The following is a 26551-nucleotide window of genomic DNA, read 5'->3' as shown; positions in this document are numbered from 1 at the left end:
AGGTGCAGAAATTTACGTCGATTTGCTGATAAATGAGCAATTTCGCTTAGCTGATCATTTGCCTATTTTGCAAAACACAAAGTTGGGATGGATAGTCCGGGAAGACTACCTGCTATTAAACAATCAAGCCTGCTAGCTAATAAAGTAACAACGACATCAATTGCGTCATTAGAACTGCTACTTCGATAGTTTTGGGAGGTTGAGACACATGCTCATTCCAACAAAAGTCTCACAGCAGAGGAAAAATTGTGCGAAGCTCATTTCTCGCCAACTGTGCAGTGTGCAGTAAATTGCAGATTTATCGTCACTTACGACAGCCAAGCGTCGTTTTTTCGCTCTAGAACGTAAGCATGCTAAAAATTCCAGTCTAAAGAAACAATATATACAATTTATGAGCGAATACGAAGCTCTTCATCATATGAAGCCCTTGGGGAACTATGCGGACATTGTTGCTAATAATGAAATGTTAGAAAATTGTTATTTTTTACCCCATCACTGCGTTCTTCTACAAAACTCCGCGTAATTTTCGACGCTTCGGCAAAAACGACCACCAGCGTCTCACTTAATGACATTTTAATGACTGGCCCTACAGTGCAAGCGGATTTATTTTCTGTTATTATTCGCTTTCGATCATATCGCTACGTCTTCACAACAGACATAAGTAAGATGTACAGACAAATATTGGTACGGCCCGATGATTGTCGATATCAACTATTACTGTGGAGAGAAAGTCCACTCTCTGAGCTTGGCGTGTACCAGTTAAACACTGTCACTTACGGCACATCAGCTGCTCCGTTTTTGACCACGCGCTGTCTGACAATGTTTGCAGAAAAAATATACGAAAATTTCCCCTCGGTTCTATAGCCTTAATAAAAGAAACGTATGTTGACGACACAATGACTGGAGCTAATTCACTTCAAGACGCTGCTTCTCACATGGCAGACCTTCAACGGCTTCTTTGTAAAGCAAGATTTCAGCTTCGAAAATATTGTTCTAATGCACCAGAGCTATAAAGACTAGTTCCTGAAACCCACAGAGAACCATTTCTTAGCATTGGCAAAAATGACGTTGTTAAAACACTTGGGCTAATTTGGGCTAATCCACTGACGTATTTACATATAACCTTTCCTTTGCTCGGCCAGCTACAATAACTAAGAGAATAGTTTTATCTGACCTAGGAAGAATTTTTGATCCTCTCGGTTTGATCGGACCCATTGTTGTACAAGGGAAGATATTCATGCAGGAATTGTGGAAGCTCAACATATCGTGGGACCACCCACTACCAGATAGCTACGCCAAGCGTTGGCTCCATTATGTGAATCAACTTGAAGCTATGAATCCGCTACGAATTCCAAGACAAATGATTTGCTCAAACGAAAAAAAATTCGTGCAACTACATTCATTTTCTGACAGTAGCGAAGCAGCGTACGGAGCTTGTTGCTGATTTGCTCAAACGCAAAAAAAATCGTGCAACTACATTCATTTTCTGACAGTAGCGAAGCAGCGTACGGAGCTTGTTGCTATCTTCGGAGTATTGACTTAAACGGTCAGGTTTGCGTTCGGCTTGTTTGCTCAAAATCCCGAGTAGCGCCAGCAAAATCTACTTCAATCGCCAAACTCGAACTACAAGCAGCATTACTGGCGGCGGAGCTAGTCGAACGGATTCTAAATACACTTCCAGTCGAAATCAACAAAAGGTTTTTCTACACTGACTCTAAAGTCGTCTTGGCATAGATTGCAAAACCCTCGTACACCTGGACTACATTTGTGGTAAATAGGGTCGCGAAAAATTCAGGAACTGACTCGAACTGACGAATGGGGATATGTCAACACAAAACAAAATCCAGCCTACCTTATTTCTCGTGGTACGTCTCCAAACGAATTTTCGCAATCACCCTTGTGGAACGGTGGACCGGATTTTTTACGCGATTCAGATTTCCAGCTTCAAAAATTACTGCCTGAAGAACAAGAAAAAGTGCCTGAGATACGGCCCAACAAGTTGGTGCTCCTTGCAGCAAATTCGCGTTATTTCGACATTACAGCGAATGTAAAGCATCGCCAATCGTTACATCAACTGGAACGTATAATTGTTGCTTATTGTCTTCGATTTTTTTGGCAACTGCAAAACATCCACTGGTAATCGTTCAACAGGTTGCGAGCCAATTTAAAAATCTTAAAATGAGATACGTCAAATCAAACCTAATAAAATTCTGCATAAAACACTTTACATCACAATCGTTCCAGTTTTTTTTACTTTTTAATAAAAAAATTCAAAAAATCAAACTTTAACAGAAGAAAAATTAAAAAAATAACAGGTTCTGTGCCAAATTTTTTGCATTTGTGCTCAAACCTGTTCGGTTACGAAAAAAAATCAAGTTACTAATGAAGGAAAGCGAGGGATAAATTAAGAAGTAATGAGTGGTCAAATGAAAATATGCAAAGATTTTTTGTAAGAAAAATGAGCAGGAAAGAAAGTTACTCATACGCCGCGTACACCTGATTAACACGCTTTTCTGCTCATATTTCATACAAAAAAAAACAAATAGAGTTGGTAGTCGTACTGTGCGGACGTGTTTTTAGTGCGCTCTAAGTATTTCTTTTAAACATAATTTTATTTATTGTGATTCTGATTTCGACATTTTGCCTAGTGCAATGAGACAGTGACTCTTGTCGTTTCAATTAAAATTGATGTGAATATTATCCATCACTATGCCGTGTGTTTGCAACCAAAAAGTTGATCGCGCGAAACCCAAAGTGCAATGCAATAATTGTAATATAATTGAAATATACCATCCCAACTCTGTTGGTGTTTTGCCAGCTGATTTAGACTATTTTGCAAATTCCAACAACAAATATGTTTGCAAAAAATGCGCGAATGCTCGCCGACTTTCTCTTCACTCTCCCCCGCGTCCCACTAATCGGGCCGCAAAGGCGACTTCAAATAATAAATCATTTAATTTTCCTTTTCTTGCTAATATTACTAATTACTCAAACTCATCTCATCAACAACAGCTGCCAAAAACAACGCTATCATAGTAGCACAATGCCACTCATATTTGACTTACAAACAAAATACGGGCAGGAATTTCAAGACTTCAACCCTGTTTTTATGAAACATTTTATTTTTATCAGTATTTTTCAGCATTTTGGAGCTACATATATTAAGTCCAAAAAAGCTACTTCGAACATACCTTCATCGGTTTTCTACAAAGAAAAGCTCGCGAATAGCCCTGAAGAGGCTGCAAATCTATTTACTGAGTATTTTTGCTCAAATTTCGTGACCGAGGTGGGCCATGACAGTAGTCCCATCCGCAGTTGTGTCTCCGACTCTACCCTATCATTTGGGTCGGTTACTCTGTCGGCTGAAGAAACAAATGGATCTTGACGGCTTATCCGCCATTATTTTTAAAAAATGTCCCGCCCTAATGGAACCCTTAACGATAATTTTTAATAAGTCTCTGTCCAATGGGGAGTTCATTAATGATTGGAAAAAGCCTTCCATAACCCCAACCAGATCAGGTTGATGCGATCTATACTGACTTCTCTAAAGCCTTCGATAGGGTTTCCCATAAAATCTTAGTGGCTAAATTATCGGATATGGGTTTTCACTCCACTTTTTTGCAATGGATTCGGTCTTACTTAGATAACAGACAGTGCGTAGTTGCCTTTGACAACGTATCTTTACAACCTTTCGTCGCGCAGTTAGGCGTCCCCCAGGGTAGTATAATGGGGCCTTTGCTATTTACATTATTTATTAATGATGTCAGCTCCTGCTTCCAAACCTCAACCTTAAAATCTACTCTACGATTAGAAACTTGCATGACTCCTGCGCATTACGACTTGAGCTTGATAAGCTCTACTCGTGGTGCACCTGGAATCGGATTTTTTTCTGAATGTAAAAAAGTGTTTTCATTCCACATTCACTATAAAATATAACCCGTTACTAACTAGTTATAAAATTTTTGGCTCAACCCTTGATGATATTACAGACTTCAAAGATCTGAGTATATATTTTGATTCCAAACATCGATTTACCACCCACGCCAGCTATGTTGTTATAAAATCGTTCGCTATGTTAACTTTTATAAGACGTAACTGTTCAGCTTTCTTGGATCCATACACGCTCAATATGCTATATACTACATTAGTAAGATCTAGGATTGATAACGCAGCCTTAATTTGGAGACCGTATCACCTAACTCATATTAACCGTATAGAGCGAATCCAAAAAGTATTAAGTTTGCACTCCGTTCTTTAAACTTTACTGATCCTTTATCTCCCCACGAATCCCGTTGTCAACTTTTATCCTTGAAAACTTTACAGTCCAGATCTTCCTTTCTCTCTTGCAGCGTTGTATTGAACCTGCTAAATTATACAGTTAACTGCCCTGCCCTTCTGGAGAAATTAAACTTCTTTTTTCCTGCGCGGAATCTCCGACACGTCCCTCTGTTTTACACTGAGTTTCCTAAATTTGATTACCTTAAATTTGCACCCATGCCAAGAACTCTGTCTGAATTAAATAATATTTCTAACTTGGACCCGTCTTTGTCGCCTGGAGCTGTCCGGAGCTTACTGTATAATTATTTTAACTAATTTTTTAAGTCGTTCCTAAGCAATTCCTTTCTGTAGTCAATAAGAAATTAATTGTTTCATATGACTTAAATAAATAAATAAATCTTTGCGCATTTTCATTTGACCACTCATGTAACAGAACAGGTTTTAGTATAAATGCAAAATTTTTCGTCTGTTAAAGTTTGATTTTTTCATTTTTTCATAAAAAAATAAAAAAAAAACTGGAATGATTAATTATTTTGTCAGAAGCTATCAGTCCTATCGGAAAGTGATGTATATATGGTTTATGGAGAGTTTTATTGTCTTTGATTTGACGTATCTCATTTTAAGATTGTTAAATTGGTTCGTAGATATACGTGATTTAGTGGAACCATTTTTTGTTTTAAGCTGAATAACGGTAAATTGCAAATATCTCGAAAACGTATCCATAGAAAAAAAATCAACTCTTTTTTCGGAATCATCGAGCAATTCTACATAGAAATTGGATAGTGGCGTCTGGAGAACAAAAACCAAACTAAAATCTGTGATCCAGTGTTATTTATTATCCACTGATTGATAGCATGTATCTTGCTGATATTGAATTTTTATAAAAAATTTATATAAAGAAATGGAAATATTTATTACTTCTCGATCAGATCTTTTAATCGTTTACATTGAATATCAATCCTTATTCTATAATTCATTATTTAAAAGAAAACAAAACACGGAAACTTGCACGGAGTCGCTAGTTATTAATTTTTTTCGCTCCTGCCACGGGTGCTTTTGCTTTCATGCCGTGTTCAGATATAAAGCATAACTGCTACAAGTAGCAGTTTTTGGTTTCTGCTGCACAAACTATTATACTATCATCTTTACTTAGTTTTCTCTGTAAAGACAAAATACATGCATTTGTACAATGCAGGGAACTCAACTAACTATAAATGCACTATAAGTTCACTGTTTTTCAAATAGGGTTAACTACGCCTCGACTACGTAGCTTTCAACTGACTTAATTTACATGATGTCACAAAAAACGTGAGTTTGTTTTCAGCTAACTACCAACCGGTTATTAAAAAGTTCACTTGTAGTGTGCCATATGTGTAATAGAATGTTTTTAGTAATCTCGGTTTTTATACTTATTTCAAGCTAACGATTACCTGCATGATAACTATTTAGTTAGGATGTATGTGTTAAGTCAAATTGGTTTTTTCTTAATGCGGTTCTTGAGTAGGTATAAACAAGGTATAAATTTTGTGATTCAGGATGAGTGGAAAGGTTTTTGTGTGGTTTGTGGATCAAATTCTTGTCAAAATACTTGTCGGACTAATCTAGGGGACTCAGGTATAATACCTTGTAAATTCTATAATAACACACTTTTCACTTAATATGTTAAAAAAAATATTTTAAATTACTTATTGTTACATATGGGAAAAATGTAGAAGAAATTGACGACCAAGGCGAACCGGACTTGCTGTAGTTGCACGGATAAAATAATAAGTGTTTACAATAATATACATATGTATGTTTGGTTGATTGTGCATCTCAGAAACTAAATTATTTTTTTAACCCGTCAGATTAAGAAAACCCCTCCAGATATTCGTCAGATTATGGAACAGGTCGACCAGGGCATCGAGATGAACCTTCTGTATGAAAATCTAACGCGCTCGAGTAAATCCATATGGCGATTTTTTTTGCATCTTTAAGAAAACGCCACGAGCTTGCGTCAGATTATTGAATGGGAGGTTCATTCGGGCCCACTTAACATCCCCTGTGAATATCTGACGCGCTCGAGTACATTTTTTTGTCACCCATATTTGACCCTTCCGTACGCCCAACCCCACCATGCAAACCGTCAGATTAACATATTTCCGCCATCAGAAACACGCTTCATTTATTCGCTATCAATATCTGATGCGCTCGGGGAAATCCATGTAACTTTTTTTTACATTTTTGGAAGCCTGTAGATCCTCCACCCACCCTTGGAAGGAAAAACATCACATGACATTTTTTTCTTCCCATCATATAATCTTCAAAATCCAATAGGTTAAAATGATGCTCGAGTAAATCCCGATTTAGCATCGTGGGCACCCCTACTACCAGTTTTTTTCTAGAAAGTGAAAATTTTGAAACAATCTTGCACTCATACATATCCCCTAGATTGAGCACTGCATGACTTTGAAATCTATTAAAAGTTAGCCGCAAAAAATTGGCAAAAAGTTGGCTATTTTAGTAGTCGACTACGAAATTCCCGACAGGGTACATACATAAATACATACATACGAACATATATAAGTATGCATGTTATGTATGTACATATTTATGTATACAACTTCATAAAATATTGTATTAAATAATCTATGCTTATGTTTATAAATAAAGTTGATTTTTTTTGAGTTCTCTGATTGCACCACGCTCGCTGCGAGTCCGCGGGGAACGTGGCATGAAAGCAAAAGCACCTGTGGCAGGAGCAAAACAAATTAATAACTGGCGACTCCGTGCAAGTTACCGTGTTGTTTTTTTTCTTTTAAATAATGTATTATAGAATAAGGATTGATATTCAATGTAAGCGATTAAAAAATCTGATGGAGAAGTATTAAATATTTCCATTTGTTTATACATTATACAAATTTTTTTATAAAAATTAAAAATTTTGTAAAAAATAATGATTATCTAGTGCGAAGTGATTTTTGAAACTTTTTGCTACCGGCTTCACGCATTTTCTTCCATTCAAAGTACTATGTCGACCATTTGTTTTGTATGGAAGAAAATAATACACTATCGGCAAAAAATCAACGCGAATTCTGGGCCTATTGAAACTTGCACCTTATTATTAATAAGCTACAAAACTGCATACGTGAAATATTTTTCTTAAAATTATGCATACAAAGTTTTTAAAACTTAAAAAATTAAACTACCGAAAGGAAGATAGTCAAAACTGGTCAAGATGTCGTGTTTTTTTTTTACATAACAGTATATATGTATGTGCATTTGAATAAACTGTTTCTACGAACACCGTGTATTTAAAAATATAATATAAATGCAGTATTTTGGAAAAACCCGCAGTATTCCTTTTCGGAATCCAAAAAAAAGTATTTTACTGCAAAAACAAGTATAGTATGTATGTATAATGTAATGTGTAAAATCATCGAGAACGTTTATTAAGAAATTATATCTTCATGTTATAATGACTATTACTATTGATATGAAAATAATTATTATAATCGTTACAGCTTTTACGTGTCATGATCAAGGATCATCCTGCTTGTGTTTTGCTCCTCAACATCAATTGTTGATATCATGTGGGAAAAAAGGGGACATATGTATTTTCGATGTAAGACAAAGGACTCTTAAGCATCGATTCCAGGTAATGTTGTAATACCTTTTAGTGATTTAATTTTCAAAGCTTAGTTATATTGATCTTGATTTGTATTTACATTTAATGACTTATGCTATCGCATTAGTCGAATGAATCAAATTAAGCAAGCCTTAGACTTGACTTGACTTGAAAATTGTATATCTGGCAAATTAGCAGCGCGTGTATGTAGTTACCCAAAAAAAAACATTTCACTTAAAAACTTGGAGAACTATAGATTTTTGATTTCTAAGTTAAATTTCTAAGCGAGATAATCATGCTGCCATCTCGTTTTGTAATAAAATCCCTACAAATATGCCACACAAATATAATTTTTTGTATAAATGTAATTCATTTGGCAATCGAAAACGGATTTGCAAATAAAGACAGAAAATAAAATAAAAACAATCACAGTTTGATACGCGTAAATACATTTATTTTAATAGTAATTTTGTATACATTTTGGTGTAAAAACAAATAAAACGTTTACAAATTTACGTGTACACATACAAGAGCTGAGGATCAAAACAATGAAAAAAGGTAATAGGCGACACGCTTTAAACTGGAAAAAATCTGACAATCAGCTACTCTTTTCATGAATCCATAAGACATATGTATCACTTCTCCATCCATGAAGTGAATAATCAAGAGATGGTAGGTAGGTTGGTAGGTCGAAGGTGCTGCTGGGCCCAGATGACACCACTTAGGCCTAATCAGGGCCCATTGTGATACCGCATGGATAAAAAAAACTCCCTTATAAGAGCTTGCAGTAAGCTAGTGGCATACCCATCCTCTTCCAGGCTGGTGAAAGTGGATAGGAAGTAAAACGGGTAACAAATCGGCTTCGGGCTAAACCGAAATTTCTCCGGCTGTTTGCTATCGCAACCGGCTAAATTTAGCCAGAAAACGTCTAAAATGGCAACACTGGCTGCCAGTTCGGTTTGAAAGACACTACAGTGGTCAGGTAGACGGAATTATTGTTGTATTCCCAATTGTACCGAGTAGACGCCCCCTCCTACTACCCTGTTTTCTAGTTTGGAGCCGCCCGTGTAGAATCTTATGGCATCTTCAGATCCCGGAACTTCTTCGATCCATGATTCTCTGCTAGGTAAAGTTACGCTATAACCTTTAGTGAACGTCCATTGTGCTCGGTAGCTGTCGGTTGATAAGAATTGTAGTGTGACCACATTGAGGCGCTTTCCAGCTTCTAAGCTCCTGTAGTCCTAGGGCGGCATTCGCAGCGTTTAGAATCACATTCATTGCCATAGTAGGTGTTGTGCGAAGAGCAGATCAGGGCTATACTCTCCGCTTTTTGTAATTTAGAACTGTTTACTTTCTCCTCTAGCACTGGCCACCATACCACTACCCCATAGAGAAGTATGGGTCTCATCACGACGGTGTATATCCAGTGCAATAGACACGGGGTTACACCCCATTTTTGGCCAATTGCCCTCCTACAGCTATATAGGGCAACGGTGGCCTTCCGCACCCGCTCTTCGGTGTTTTAAATCCAGCTTTTTTATCTACGGCTATCCCAGGTATTTCGCGGGTTCGCTTAGTTTTAGCGTGGTCTGTGTCAGCTTTGGTGTTATCAATGTGGGGATTTTGTACTTTCTTGTGAACAGTACGAGTTCTGTTTTGCCTGGGTTTACACCTAACCCGTTATTTTTTGTCCACCTCTCGACTTCCTTCAGTTTTACGTGCATAATGTCACATAGGGCCTGTGGAAATTTACCACTTACTGTTAGTGCAAGATCATGCGCATACGCGATAACCTTACTGCCACCCCCTTCCATGACACACAGCAGTGTGTTTACCCCTGCGACCCATAAAATAGGGCATAGGACTCCCCCTTTGCGGGGAACTCTTTTTTGCGAACCTGGTCAACGATACCACCGCCAGCTCCGTTCAAACCACCCTGCATCGCAGCATTTGGTTCTCGAGCGCAACCAAGCACAAGTCGATGCCCAGGCCCGTCAGCGCTGCCGTTATCGCGCCCGGCATGATGTCGTTAAAGGCGCCTTCTATATTCAGGAAGGCTGCAAGCGTATATTCTTTGATGTCTAGTGATCTTTCTATATGCGTGTTGTGGTAGAGAGTGAGTCACCAACTGTCTCTCTGATATGGACCTACACCAGTCCCTCCATAACCTTCAGTAGAAATGACGACAAGGTGATGGGCTTGAAATTGTTTGGGTTGTTGTGGGACATCTTCCCTGCCTTGCAAATGAACACCACTCTCGATTCGCTCCACAATCTAGGCATATGATTAAGACCTAATACTCCCATAACACTGTGGAACAAATTCAGGTTAGCAAAAGTATGGTCGATTCTGAGAGTGAGGGGTGAAAATAGAGGCTAAATTAGAAGACCCGTATCGCGGCGTTTGTTTATGTTAGTTCGAATTTTTTTTTAATCGACCTTCGAACTTTGCAGTCAAATTCCGATTTCAGCATATTGTTTATATGGTTTTTTGGCTATAACTCGTCGACTAATTGATATTTTTTCAATCTGTTAAAGCCAAATTATTGCTAGAGACCTGTGCAATAATTAAAATTTTTAAAAAAATTTATTTAGAAAATTTTTGTAGTGCTTATGAAGCCCAATGTTGGAATTTTTTTGTTCATGCTTTTTGAACATATTTTCCACAAAACTAAGTCTTTTTTGCTTTCTGTTTGATCTATAATATGTTTCTCAGTTTCTTCAATAAATTTCATTTGAAAAGAAAACAATCATAATACAAAACTTGCGTTTTCCAGCTTAATAGCCTATCGTGTAGCCTATTGTCTTTAGGCCATTTCCGTCCAATGCGACTATTCCAGTTATGCTGTTTGTACTGGTTTCTTCCTTTAATACCTTCTCCGTATCGTGAATCCCAATCGCACAAAAAACACGGATATTTTGGACGGCCAGATGCTGTTAAGCCTGTAATCAATGAAACTATTTTGAGGTCGCAGCAAATGCGCCACTGGTGTTCGTTATATTTGACTACTTAAAACTTTTTTTTTTTACTTAAAACTTTTCATAACTAACATTTGAAAATTATATTTTTTCCATATTTTTATAATTTCTTTTTCAATGTTTCTTCAAAACCAACACTGAAAAAATTGGTACATAAGAAATGAGAAGTAAATTAATATTAAGCTGGAAAACGCAAGTTTTGTATTATGATTGTTTTCTTTTCAAATGAAATTTATTGAAGAAACTGAGGAGCATATTATAGATCAAACAGAAAGCAAAAAAGACTTAGTTTTGTGGAAAATACGTTCAACAGATTGAAAAAATATCAATTAGTCGACGAGTTATAGCCAAAAAACCATATATACAATATGCTGAAAATCGGCATTTGACTGCAAAGTTCGATGGTCGATTAAAAAAAAAATCGAACTAACATAAACAAACGCCGCGATACGGGTCTTCTAATTTAGCCTCTATTTTCACCCCTCACTCTCAGAATCGACCTAACTTTTGCTAACCTGAATTTGTTCCACAGTGTAATTATAGCGTGTAGCCACGCTGAGCTTTGCTGTAAAGTTTGCTGCCAACGCGATCCGGACCTGGTGATTTATAAGGCTTAAACGCCCTATAGACCAGATGACCCTTTCCCTAGTGATGAAATATCCAGTGACTGGATGATCTCCAATTAATTGTGACTGTACCGGCCTGCTGTCCGTGGCACCCGGAAAGTGTGTGCCTAGAAGCAGATCCAGTGATTCCTCCTCGGTTTCAGTCCAAGAGCCATCAGGTCTTTGGGGCTTTCTTGGCAGCACCTGAGAGCATTTTTCTGAGCCTACCCTCTCTGATATTTAATTTGCACGTGGAATCTGGAAATTAACAAATTGTGGCAAGCATCTTTGCGCACACGGCTACAGCCACCCTGTAAAAAAATTCGACTAATTCGGGATGACTACGAGAGCAATCGCAAAGGAACATGCGACTAACATAGGACTGTCATAATCCCGAACCATTCGACCAGGACCCTTATTGCCTACAAATACAGTTTCTTTGGTTCTGGCGTTGCATAATTTGAACTATTTTCTGATATTGTAAGCAATGTAGTTTTGTGACACAACCCGTAGAGGTAATTGATGATGATGAAACGCTCAAATTCAATTTTTTTTTACTGTGAAGTCACACGATCAACAACTTGGTTTCAAGTTGATCACATATACTGCTTGTCAAAATTCATTTGGATTGACAGCTGTGACACATGCCGCACGCAACTTGATAGTCACTTTTACTTTCAGGATGCCGTCGTCAAGGCAACCACTTTAAACTCTCACCTCGTTCCTACACACATATTTATAATACCTGCAGTAATATCTTCCTGGCTATTTTTGACGAAATCCCGAAGGAAGGGAACAGACTAAATCTGATCAGCTGTTTGACTTGACTTCCAAGGTGCCTCACGGCTTGAAAGGAAAAATTGATATGAATACGAAGTTCAAGTTGTATGTGCAGGTGTATTAATAAAAAGTGTGAGCGGATTGCAACGTGCTTTCCAGTTCTTGATATGTGTAACCTCCAAGTTAATCATAAGAGAACTAACGTGACCGTGACGTAACTTGGAAAAATTTTTGGCACTTTTAACGTAGTCTTGAGTGCTTGCCTTACCACCATTAGCAAATTTCCACATATCCTACAATGCGCTTCATGATCATTTGTGCCATTTTTTATATGCATAACCTAAAGATAATTTAGGTAGGCTGTCTGAAGTGAAGCCATTCTAAAAGACTTACCCAATAAGAACTGAAAAAAGTGCTTCCCTGCATGCGTCCTTAAGCATACGTTTATATTATTTAGCATTACAAATAGGATTCAATAAGCATTTTAAGTCTCAATAAAATATATTTGATCTGAATCTTAAATCTTTAAATTCCTAAAAGAAGTATGATTTTTATAAACTAAAAACAGCTTTAAAAGAACTTCTTCAAAAGGCCTTCAGAAGTATGTACGTCCTACAAAAGCCCTTCTGGAAGCTTTTGTTTGAGTAGCGAAAGCACCTTTTTGGCATTTGCCTGAAGATACAAAATCAGGACACCACGACCAGTTGTTTAAATCAGGACAAATCCTGGAAAACCGGGATGTCTAGTAACCAGGATGTCTTGTTCCCTTCTATACCCGAACGGGTACAAAAAGCGATTAGTCACTTTTAAAAAATAGAAATGAAAATTTCCGCCAGTTGCAATTCGAACCTCAGTATGTCCAGTTATCAGACTGAGCTTTTTTCTCCAAATTTGGCCCCTATAAAGGACTTAGGGTTGCGGACAATGCTTTTCCGGCAATTTGAGTGTTGTGCAGCAATTTAAAGTGGTGAAAAATTTTAGCACCAAATGTATGAAATCTAAAAGATTCGCTTCACATTATTAATAAAACTTGACGTAATTGTATTTTTTTATTCTGATAATACTAACTAATGCTGTTGTTTACAAGTCGAAGGGATATAAAAAATATTTGTAATGAAATAATTTAATTAAATGTAAACCATATTAAACGTAAAAACGAATATATATAGATTTACTTAATTTAAATGGTGAAACATGTTTTACAAATTGATATGACTTTTATTATAAATTATTGTCATATACATATGTGATATTTGCATTAGGGTGCCCATCGAAAATGCTTTTTTGGAAATTTCAAGACCGTATCACCTAATTTTATTCGTTTTTATGAGAAATATTATTGCCTATTTTGATAGATTTTTTAAGGGTCATTTAGAGGTCGGGCCCTGTCGATTTAGGTAAGAAAATAGGATTTTGTAGATTTATGAGTTTTTAATGACTATTTTTGATTCGATTTCAAAGTTCGAATATGATATGGGAAGAGGATATATAGGTCTTTAAAACGGTATATAATAATCTATTGTCGGACTAGGTTTGTTGGGATTTTTTATCGGCTAAATTTAAAAAAATCCATATTTCTCCTATTTTTTTTTAATTTTGACCATCGATTATTTCTACAATTTCAAAATATGGAGTACTATCGAAAATTAAATATATTTTCAAATAAACTGATACCTCATTTATTGCAATTGCATAAAAATAGTCGAATTTAGGCGACTTTTCTTAAATATGGCCTTGAATTTATATGTGTGTATTTATTCAAAATTGATATATACATTCTCCCTTTAGTAAAAAAACGGTTTTCTAGAAATTTTATGAAAATTGGGGAAGCACCGCCCACTTATATGATATATGCGTATTTCAAAAACTACTTGACCGATCTCGACCAAAATTGGTACATATATTGTGCTTAGCCTCCTTAAGTACCGTTTTGAATATTTTTGAAATCGGACAAAACCTACTCCTCCTAAAAAATATAGCTAGCTTTGAGTTTTTCGAAATTACCATTACGTTGGTGGAGCCCGATTTCAAAAATTTTCAATATGGCGCTTAAGAAGCCTAGACCGAATGTGTGTAGCAAATTCGGCCAAGTAGTTTTTGAGATACGTATATATCATATAAAAGGGCGGTGTCACCCCCATTTTCCTAAAATTTCTTGAAAAACCACTTCTTTGCTAAAGAGCGATTGCATATATCAATTTTGAATAAATATTGATGAAATCCTTGGCCACACTGATTAAAAAATTTTAAATTCCGGTACATACACAATATAAATTCAAGCCTGTATTTAAGAAAAGTCCCCTAACTTCGACAATTTTTATGCGATTGCAGTAAATGAGCTATCAACTTATTTCAAAATGGATTTAATTTTAGATAGTACTCCATATTTGAAATTGTAGAAATTATCGATGGTCACAATTTAAAAAATTAAGAGAAATATGGTTTTTTCTTTTAATTTACCCGATAAAAAATCCCAACAAGCCTAGTCCGACAATAAATTATTATATACCGTTTAATTATTATATACCATATCATATTCGATCTTTGTACTCGAATCAAAAACAGTCATTCAAAAACTGCTGAATCTACAAAATCCTATTTTCTGGCCTAATTCGACAGGTCGCGACCTCGAAATGACCTTTAAAAACTCTATAAAAATAGGCAATAATATTTCTCATAAAAACAAACAAAATTAGGGGGTAGGGTCTTGAAATTTCCAAAAAAAAAATTTTCTATGGGCATCCGACTGTACATACATTCATACATATTCTCATTAGCTTACCGACTTCACTTAGGTTCTTGAAATTTATAGCATTTTCAGTTTTAATGAAACCATTTTCAAATTAAGTGAAACCTTTTTCAAATTAAATGAAACCTTTTTCATGTTAAGCGAAACCATTTTCAAATTAAATGAAACCTGTTTCAGATAAAGCGAAACCTTTTTCAAATTAAATGAGACCTGTTTCAGATTCAATGAAACTTTATTCAATTTAAATGAAACATTCTTAAATTAAGTATTAAACATTATGGAGTTTAGGAAGAGGAAATCAACCTATTAAGAGCCATTTGCACCATGTCTAGCTAACACTTGCTCCTAGTTGCACATCTTTATCGACGTTACCGACGCCATTCTTATAACAGGAAGTCGATAACGCCGATTATTAGGTTTAACTCGCGGAAAGTGTTACCCAGACATGATGCAAGTGGCTCTAACAGTCGGTTTCACCAAATTTTTTCTTTTGCAAATTAACTCGGATTTAATTTTAAATTTAATTTTTATTTAACTTTGCACTTAAGTTTCCTGCGTTTGATCATTATTCAGATTTGGCAACCCAAAGATCTAAAAGCAGGGATGTTAGTAGAAATAACAACTGATTTATGTAAACAAATAAATTGTGGTGTTATATTAGAAAAGTTTAAAATGGAAAGTGCAGCTCGAACCAAACATTTTTCAGCAGATGAAGTTAGTACTTTGCTAAGCCTAGTGCGGAAAAATGCAAATATGTTGGAGTGGAAAGCTACGAAAAGAAAAAGCATGGGAAAATGCAGCGGAGAGTTTCAACTCGATGTGCTCCGGGGCACCACGGTCAGCAAAAAATCTGCGAACAAAGTATTTGAACTTGAAAGCAGATATGAAAAAAACGATCTGCAGACCACAAAAAGTATGCCTATGGAACGGGCAGAGGTCCATCCAGAGAGCCAGCTGCTTCCCATATTGACATATTACTGTGCGAGATATTTCCGGAGAAACAAGTGCAGGGAATGGAGTCCAAATACGACAACGACTTCCTACCATTCGAGAAACATCCTGCAGATTTGGATCATTCAGGTATGTAGTTGCAAATTGCCAAATGATAATTATGAGTTATATGGTTGCCGGGTACAATGGAAAATTGATAGTAACTGCAAAGCTGACAAACTGACAGGGAAAGGTATGACCACCCAAAACCTCTCGGGAAAGGACACGGTAGATATAGCGATAACCACTTTCAAGCAGTTTTATAGATCATACCAGTCTTTTAACCAAGGAACGCTGGAACACCTTTTCGCCTTGAGAAATTTTCAGGATTACCTGGTATTTATATAAAAGGAAACGCTTACGGGCCACTTCCTAATGTGGAATCAGAACCTTTATTGACCTATGTGACATGTAGGACCGAATCGAAAAAGTTACCAAATTGAAAAATAAATTACCAAATCTGTTATAGAAAGAAAAAAATAACCAATTTTGGTTAAAAATTACCAAAGCGGTAACGCTGATTATGACTAACATGTATGTTTATGTATGTTTGGCCTTTAACAGTTGGAAGTGATCCTCAGCAACGAAATGTTCGAAGCCAGCAAGTGGTGCAAAGCCAAACGAAGGAACAATGAATTTTGTTTATTGAAGTAGCAAGACATCAATTAATAAATATCATAATCTGCCTAATGAAAATTAACAAACGGTTGCAAATATTTCTATTCACAGATTGTGTAATCGATGATATGGACTTGCGTGAACAATCAACAAGCAAAAGGCTTCGTGCTCCAACCCCAAATCATACAACAACTGAAAAAGAAGGTAGCAGCAAATGTTTTATAATTTTAAAATTCTAATTTGCTTGTTTGTTTGTAGATTATGAGCCTTGGGAGCACTACACATAAATGCAGTTGAAAACGCCTAAAAACAAAAAGCTGTGCACTGAAAGTGTAAACAGAAAACACACAAGTTAGGCAAAGCTAGCAGAAATAAAGTCTAAATGGACGGAAAGAAAAGTGGAAGAAGAAGTGGAATTTGCGAAAATCGAGAACACTTTACGTATTACCCAATTGAAAGAAGTACAGTGTGGCGACGAATAACTGTTACCCAGGTTTTTTTGAGAAATAAAAGGGTCCTTAATAGATTTCGTGAAAAAAGTCCTTTATTGTTAATTTTCCAGATATTTTACTTTAGTTGTAATAATTGGTTTTTAAATTTTAATCCTTATTTACATTTGCCAGCAGTGTAAACTTTGAGAGAAAGATCATTTGGCACGCAGGTCGTCGCCAGTTAATTTGTTCCATATCTTCTGTAACCGTAAGCTCTCCATTTTGAATCCCTTATACTTCCCCTTTTGTCCAACATAAGGCCTCATTCTCAAAAATCGAATAGACTCGGAACTGCTGACTAGGACGGCCATTCATTCGATCAACCCTATACAGTTTTCTTCTTTTTTTGTCTTTTTTTATACAAAGCCTTTGAAAAAATACACCTGAAAAAGACTTGCTTGCAACATGAACTTTTCTTTCAAAGTTTACACTGCTGTCAGATGCGAATAGGGATTAAAATTTAAAAACTAATTAATACAACTCAAGTAAAATCTGTGGACAATTAACAATAAAATACTTTTTTCGAAAAATCTATAAATGGCCCTTTTATTTCTCAAAAAAAAAACCTGGATAACAGTTATTCGTCGCCACGCTGTTCACGAACTACAAAAACTATTTGCATCTGAAAAGCCTGCCCTTGAAATGCGAATACTTGCGGATCAATTCAAAACAATTGAAAATACTTAATTTTAACACTACATACCCCTATGTTCAAAATAATAGAATTGTATCACTTTGAACGGTATTAACTATTTTTTCAGTTTGTTTAATGTTAATTAATTATTTAGAAAAGTATTGTTCATTTCATGCATTTATTTAATACATTAATTTCATTTCATAAACTGATTTTATGCCAAAATTAGAAAAATTCCACAAACTACAAACTTAAAGTAAATTTTTATATAGAAGAAAGTTCATATCCCCGTCACCAAAAAAATTATAAAAAATCAACGGGGTCTTTTAGAAACTTCAAACATGCGCCTTATTCCACTAAAATTTAATAAGCCATAAAACTGCATACAAAAATTGTAAATTCTGAATGAAAAGTTTATAATATTGGTAATATTTTTTGAGTTTTTTTGTTTAATATCCAAGGAAGTTTCAATATTGAATTTATTTGGTTTTTGTTTTGAATATCGATGGCTGAGTGTAAGATCGACCTATCTCAGAAAACAGCAGAATTTTATTGAAGAACGCCCTATTTCAGAATTTTATTGAAAACATCCTATCTCAAAATTTGGTTGAAGAACGTCATATCTCAGAACTCGGCTTAAAAAGCCCCATCTTAAACGAAAATACATTGAAAATGTGCTGAGATAGGGCGTTTTTGAATCGGCAGCTGACCGCATTCTGAGATAGGGCGTTCTTCAACCAAATTTTTGGATACAATGCTTTCAATAAAATTCTTAAATAGGGCGTTATTCAATAAATCCTGCAGTAGGGCGTTCTTGAAAAGTTTTCTGAGATAGGGCATTTTCGAAATGGCTGCCGAGATAGGTCCTTCTTCCACTCATATATGTGCCTTATCAGTATTAACATATGTATATAAGTAGTAGAATGTGTTTCTGACTTTCAAATAGGTAAATATGGTTTTGAATAATTACATAAAATATATTTACAAGCATATGTGCCATATCAGTATTTACATAAATACTAAAATGTGTTCCTGAATTTTATAAAGATGTTTACAGCGTGGCGACGATTAACTGTTACCCAGTTTTTTTTTGAGAAATAAAAGGGTCATTTTATAGATTTTGCGAAAAAAGTATTTTTTTATTGTTAATTTTCCACAGATTTTACTTTAGTTGTATTAATTAGTTTTTAAATTTTAATCCTTATATACATTTGCCAGCAGTGTAAACTTTGAGAGAAAAGTTCATTTCATGGGATATCCGGTTAAAAATTATTATGCTGTAGTGTATTTTGTTGCTGTAAACTAAATAACAAATATAACCGGATAACCAGGCAAGTGTGAATAACCTCAGTATTTGGTATATAAACTAAATATAGTTCATAAAAAATAAAAGTGTTATTCATTTTAACATTCGTGTTACACAGGAGTCAATAAATTATTTCATATTTATGACATTTTTGAATAGCAATAATGTAATCATTTCCATTTTCAGTATTCTAATCATTTCCTTTTAAAATTACTATTAATTTGAAGTTCACTTCCAAAAATTATAATTAGAAGCTGGTTTCTCTCTTTGCGCCAGTAAATAAACTTTATACTTAAGATCCTCTCCGTTGCTTGGTTTGAGTGTGGTATTGAAAAAAAACAAAGTTCCTATTTTTTCCAAACTGTGGAAAAGTACCACTATTACGGACGTCATCCATACTTCCTCATTGCTGAAATTAATTTTTTCCAATACGCAAAAACTTTTAAAGACTAAGAATTCGCTAAAAAGAGTATCTTACTCTATGCCGTGTATGCAAAACTATTTTATAATGTCAGTAAATTCAAAAAAACAGAATTGTAAGTTTTAGGCAAAAGCCATTCAATTATTAAATTTTTTTGTTATTAAACTGAAAATTATTTTCGAGATATGTAACAAACCTCGACAAAAAAACGTCAGTTATATTTTTAAATAATTTATACTCGCATCATATTATCACAATTGGTACGTGACGCCTCGGCGATATGCCCATGAAACGATTAATCTTTTTGTTGGGCATATCAAACATTTTCTGAAACAACTATAATTAAATTATTTTCTTATTACTTTTTAGAGTACAGTTTAAGTAACTTCCATCGTTATATAAAAATCTTAAGAAAATCCTAAAAATTTTGTTTTAATCGAAAATTCAGTTCAAATCAGTACAAATTTTGAAAAATCAGGACATCAGCGTACTGATTGAATGAATGAATAAAATCAGTACAAGAGTTGAAAAATCAGTACTGTACTGATAAAATTAGTACGTCTGGCAACCGTAGCTGAGATTATGGGTACTTCAACAATTGTATCGATAATATTATATATTTCATTTTCGCAGACTGCTGGAGCGACACAATCGTTGTTTAAGCTGCAAATGTTATGTAAAACGGCGGTTGCAACGATTATACATTCCACTTCCCTGAGATTCATTCGTATTCCCAGCGCAAGAACTGGAAATCTTCGTTTCCACACACCGTATTGACGTTCAACACAATTACGAGCTCTGATTTGCGATTCGTTATATAACGCCTCAGCCGGAGTTTGTACTTTTAACAAGGGTGTCATTATCCACCGATTGTGAGGGTAGCCACGGTCGGCAACGACTATTGCATTCCCTGCTTCAAATCGGCTAAATATTCTTGAATTAGTAAGTATTATTGCGTCATGTGACGAGCCTGGCCAACGGGCTACGATGTCCATGATGTTCAGTTTTCTGTCACAAAACTTCACATTAATTGAAAAGTAGTTTTTTCGGTTTCGGAAGAGTTCCGCTTCATCCTCACCTAAATAGTCACGCATGTTAAATAATCCTCATTAGTTGAAATTATTTAATGTACTCACTTGGAGATAGTAATTTTACATGTGTGCAGTCCATGGCCGCTAGCACGCGTGGAAACTTTGCTACTTTATAAAATTGTCTCTGAATTTCTCTTTGGCTTTCTAATTCCAAGGGGAATTTTATAGAGCGTTGTCTTAACAACGCAATGTTGTGACACACTCTCCTTATTGCGCGACAGGAAGAACTTTTTGAAACGCCACACAGGTCACCGCCAGTTCTTTGCATGCAGCCAGTTGCAAAGAAACGCAGTGTTAGTAAAAGCGTTACTTCGGGAGACATCGCACCGTTTCTACAATATTTACCAAAAAATAACAGAATTTGTAATCGAAGGTACTTTAATGTTTACTTACTTCTTAGTTTTGTGCCGATTTTCGTTCCTAATCAGTTCAAGTACCATCCAAGCTGATTGTTTAGTCAAACGAAACCTATACCACGTAATATGTAAAACAATTACGTCGTTCCCTCATTATACGAGGACGACGATTTATAAATATACTTATTCAAATTTCACACTCCATATCACTTTCGTCTTCAGATGCCAAGGAAAAGGTGACCATTTACATACAAATTAAATGGTGAAACTGAAAATAAGTCATAGTTTATAAAATTAATGAAGAGCTTGTCCATTCGCCGCTTCCGGAATTTGGATGATCACGTCCATAACATAGTTCGCACAGTCATTTTGACTAATTAGTGCGATACTACTTTCTTCAATTTCACTATCTACAGTGCCCGAAATAATTTAGCCGCATTAATATTTCAAAAGAAAACTCACTTTCAAATTACTGTTTTGCTTCGGATTTTGGACAAGATGATCGGCATTCTTTAATAGTAACAGTGCAGTTCATATTTCTTTAAAATATTTTCCATTCTTGATTTTTGTACAATATTTGCATATTTTCCAGGCAACCAGTGCGAATTAGGTTTAGTTGCAGTCACTTATGTGTGCACGCTAACCATTATTATTTTAATTCCAGTCAACCAGTGCGAATTAAGTTTAGCCGCAGTCACACTAACCATTATTATTTGAATTCACTGGCCGACCATTAACCATGTCATCAGCTCAAAAACTACTTTTACTTCGCAGTGCCTCTAATAGCTTAAAGTCTGCGAGCCAATTAAAAGTTGAAAATAATTTAAGAATTTGTCTTCGACGGATTCGGCAAATTTTGGGCAGCTGCTAACACCTAAAGTTTAAAAAAAAAATTAAGAAAAAGCCACTGTTAACTCGCACCAATATTGAAGCACGTATAAAGTTTGCTGTAGATCATATTCACTGGACTGATCAATGGCGCGAAATAATTTTTTCTGATGGCATGATTTACGCACAAACGAAAGTAAGTAGTAAGCGGCAATCAGGCGGTGGTTCTGTGATGATGTTGGGTGCTATCGGTTACTTGGAGAAGTTATCATTGTCACTCATTTCAACGCGAATGACTGCCATTCAATACCAGGAGATGGTTGGACCCAATTTTCCTGCTTATGGCTACGAGTGCGCTGGATTAGGCTGGCAACTACAGCAAGATAATGCGCCCATCCACGTAGCTAGATCACCCTTGGCAAGTTTCAGGGAGCAAGCCATCAATATTTTTAATAACTGGCCATCCTAATCACCGGATATGAATATCGTAGAGAACGTCTGGTCGATTTTGGCTCGAGAAGTCTACAAGGAAGGTCGACAATTCAACAGCAAAGACGAATTAAAGGACGCTATTACGGCGGCATGGGAAAATCTCCCTCAAGCCAAAATCAAAACAATGTTCGACAGCCTTCGGCGTAGAATCATTGCTCTACACCAGTGGTGTCCAACAGAACTTGGACAAAGAGCTACTTTGAAACTATTGCTATAATACGCGGGCACCGCTAGCTTAACTTCAATCTTAAGTGCGTTAACTCGTTTCACTCTTCTGATATTCAATGTATATATTCTACTAACTGATCCTTTTAAAATGTTTATTTTTTATTAAAGTTTATACAGTTAAGTTAAATTAATAACAGTGCATAATATTTTAATGAAGAACATTCATTTTATTGTAACCATATGGGAATGTGCTGCAATTCGTACGATTTGAGATCGATGCGATCTGCGAAACCTTCTTCGGAGATTGATTAACAAAACGGCAAAATTTGGCACTGAATCAATAGACATGACGTAAGTTATGTGTTTCTCGCCGTTTTCATTTGATATATTTATTACTTTCCCTAAAAATAATCAAAAAATAGTTTGCAAATCGCACCGATTTCAAGTCATACGATCGCAGTACATGTCGAATAAACTTAATATGATGCTTGAATCGTCATATTTTCAGATAACTTCTTAAAATCTGGTTTATGTTGCACAGTTGTGCAGGCTAAAATCCTGCTATTTTTGACATGTTCGTCAGTCAGTACGTTTCGGTATTTGTTTTTTATAACCATTACTTGTGAAAAAGCCTGTTCCAGAAGAGTAAACGTCTGGAAATGTTGAAAGTTTTTCTTTGTCAACTGCTCTATCCATACATCGATTTCGAGATTGAAAAGTTGTATTGAAATCATTTAGTTTTGCAGTCACATCAGTTAAAAATGCTGCCTGTGGATTTCAGGAAAATCTTTATTTCTGTCATTAAAGCTACAAATATTGAGAGCACTTTACATTGACTCAACCATCTTACTTTAGAGTGGTAGAATATGTCACCGAATTCACTCTGAAATTCATCGAGCAAGGCTTTGAATTGCCGATGCTTTAACGGTCATCCGCGAATCAAATTCACAATACGAACGATCGTGCTCATAACATTGTCAAGGTTGAGTGTTTTTGCAATCAGATTTTCCTTCTTTTTCACAACGTTATATATGTATATCTTGCCCACGAGTACGAGTTTCCAATGTCAGATTGACTAACAGTGCCTCCTTAGCAGAAAAATCAGTAAATACCACTCTGGTGAACACTAATAAGTGCGGAGAGTCTGAAACATCGGTCGACTCATACATTTTTTAGGAAACCTAGTCACATTTCTTGAAATCGCTTTTATTTGGCCATGAATATAGTTTGGTAGGTCATCAGATAACGACACTTTTATTGCTGAGATTACGCTGTTTTTGTTTTGAAAATCCTGAAACAGAGATTCTGTCATGTCTAGCATAGAAAGATAAGAAGTGAATGAGTTCGCGAAAATTCAAAAATAAAAGCCTACTTATGTACCAAAAAAGCTTCCAATTGTTAAACTTTTCAATTCAATACAAAATATTCTGTTCATCTTCTTGTTTGAGGGCGCCTAAAATTTAGGCCGCGAGCTACCAGGCGCCCGCTAGCTACCGGTTGGACACTACTGCTCTACACGATGCCAGAAAACGGACAAAATATTAACAGCTTTAACCCATATGTTAACAATTTCCTGGTTAAAAGAGAGCCTGTGGCTAAATTTAATTCGCGTTTATTATAAGGAATTTCTTTTTTTGATAGACAAATTCTGAAATGTTTAAAGTTTTTTATTATTATGTTGTATGTAATTACAAGATAGCAAAAAATGATGAAAATGACTAAATATAACTACATAAATCTTTTACTTAATTATCTTTTTTTTTTTTCAAAAAAGGTCTGCGGCTAAATTATTTCGCGCACTGTGTGTATGTTGCGCTCAGTATTTGTGTCACTTAATAATGATCGGGCATGGAATTTTACCTTCGAAAATGCCTTTTCTATGGGGTTTAACATAGGAGAGTGCGCATCCATTATCCACCATATTTTTTATATTTCTTTGGATTTTTAAATTTTGGCATTATCCTCGATCTTCCTTATAAATTTCATTCTGGCTACGCGCATAGGAAAACTCGCATGTAAGGGCGCCCGAGCTACGCCCAAGATCAGATTTACAAAATTCATTCATTCATTTAGTTAAGGAAAATGCCAGAATTCTATAAACTACAAGAAATAAGAGATATGGTGGATAATAATGGATGCTTACTGAAATTTTTGCCAGCATACTCACTCTCCTTTGTTGAAAACCATAGAAAAGGCATTTTCGAAGGCAAAATTCCATGCTCGAACAACTTAATAGTTTCGAGCCTCCCACCCCTCCCAAACCCTTTAATCTCATTCTGGCTGCGCCTATGGCTCTGATCAGGGTTAGAACTTTAACGATCGTCGAGAAAATTGGAAATTTACTATGCTACTCCGCTTTACCGACGATCTACCTCGATTTTTATTTTTATTATTATATATATACTAGCAATTACCCGGCGTGCTTCGCTGCGCCTTAAATTTATTTTTGTGTTGTAACTCTCCCCCTAAGCTCTTATGGCCTCATTTACAAAATATTTTTAAAGAACTTTATGAAGTTAGATTTAAAAAAAATCGATCTATGAAGCATTGTTTATTTTTTTTTTGAGTTAATATATTTTCGAAGGTAATTAGAAAATATGTAAAGAACCGACTTTCTCTTGGAAATTTAATTTATGATCTTAAACCTGGAGTCTACTATCGCACCCTTTCCTCAAACGTGTATTAATTCAATATTCAAATAACGTATATTTATATAATTTGAAAAAATCTCCCTACTATACAAATATGTACAGCAAAAGAAGTCATTTGAAAACATGAATTGTATGCTTGAATGTTCTGCAAAAAATGCTTAGATGTCGGCGATTCTCCAGTGAGCAATGGAGTAATGGTTCTGGTGGCGGTTCCAATGCAGGCAGTTTCACTTTGCCACCGGAGCAGCACATGCCAGCTGTTTCTCCTCGAAACTTCGCTGCATTGCAATGCTTACAAATAATATCCATTGCTCCAATGGAACCATGTAGGCTGTAGTCGCAGTCAGGATCGTAGTGAAAGCCAACATGTTCCATTTGATCGCGAAGACGAAGCGGAACTCTGCCTTGGCGATAATTTGGCCGTTGATTGTCTGCGGATTCAGCTCTAAACTGTGCACGCCGCTCTCTGTACACCGCTCTACCTCGGGCATTCACTTGAGCGCGTTGCTCTTCGCTTTGATTTCTTCTCCTTATTGACATTCGATGTGAATCACGCGTATGCCTGCCAACCGTATTACGTCTGCGTAGTGGAGGCATTTTCTAAAGTATTCTTTTCGAATAAATGTAGCAAATCGAATGAATTAAATCTGGAAAAAACACACAATGTTGTTGTCAAATGTTTTTTAATAATTGTAAACATTCGCCAGCTGTTTCTGTTTATTTATTTATTAGTAAAAGGCAGGACTGCCAATCTTGCGGCAAAACAATAATACAAATCCAAAAAAAACACGTAAAGCCAAACAGAATTAATTGCAAAACGTGCAATGATACACACATTAAATTTCTTATGTGCACCCTCTACACAGACCCCAATCACTTCTGAAAATTTCATTTTATGTGCACCCTCCACACAGACCGCAATCACCCCTGAAAATTTCATTGAAATCGGGCAAGCCGTCTAGGAATGATAGAAATCTCTTATGTGCACCCTCCACACAGACCCCAATCACTTCTGAAAATTTCATTTTATGTGCACCCTCCACACAGACCCCAATCACCCCTGAAAATTTCATTGAAATCGGGCAAGCCGTCTTGGAATGATAGAAATCCGAAAAAAACACGTAAAGCCAAACAGAATTAATTTTATTTTTTTTTGTTTTTGCAAAACGTGCAAAGATACACACATGAAATTTCTTATGTGCACCCTCCACACAGACCCCAATCACCCCTGAAAATTTCATTGAAATCGGGCAAGCCCTCTAGGAATGATAGAAATCCGAAAAAAACACGTAAAGCCAAACAGAATTAATTTTTTTTTTTTTTGTTTTTGCAAAACGTGCAAAGATACACACATGAAATTTCTTATGTGCACCCTCCATACAGACCCCAATCACCCCTGAAAATTTCTTTGATATCGGGCAAGCCGTCTAGGAGGAGTATATGCGAACAGGAAGTTTTGCCACTTAATTTTATATATATAGATTTTTTTTAAATAATAAAGTGCGCTT

General features: G+C 35.8%; 1 long non-coding RNA gene and 1 pseudogene across 1 annotated transcript; one reads left to right on the top strand and one right to left on the bottom strand.

Annotated features, from left to right (window-relative positions):
• The first annotated feature begins 7767 nt into the window (after window positions 1-7767).
• On the top strand, window positions 7768-17111 carry LOC118750807. The gene is made up of 3 exons (XR_004994429.1): window positions 7768-7915; window positions 16717-16809; window positions 16864-17111. It is a non-coding gene; the product is annotated as an uncharacterized LOC118750807 (long non-coding RNA).
• A 4616-nt stretch (window positions 17112-21727) lies between these two features.
• On the bottom strand, window positions 21728-25669 carry LOC118750805 (annotated as a pseudogene).
• Between the last annotated feature and the right edge of the window lie 882 nt (window positions 25670-26551).

Source organism: Rhagoletis pomonella, unplaced genomic scaffold (genome assembly GCF_013731165.1).
Source record: "Rhagoletis pomonella isolate Grant_MI unplaced genomic scaffold, Rhpom_1.0 Rhpom_scaffold_00409, whole genome shotgun sequence".
Lineage (NCBI taxonomy): Eukaryota > Metazoa > Arthropoda > Insecta > Diptera > Tephritidae > Rhagoletis > Rhagoletis pomonella.
This window is presented reverse-complemented; position numbering and strand designations above follow the sequence as displayed.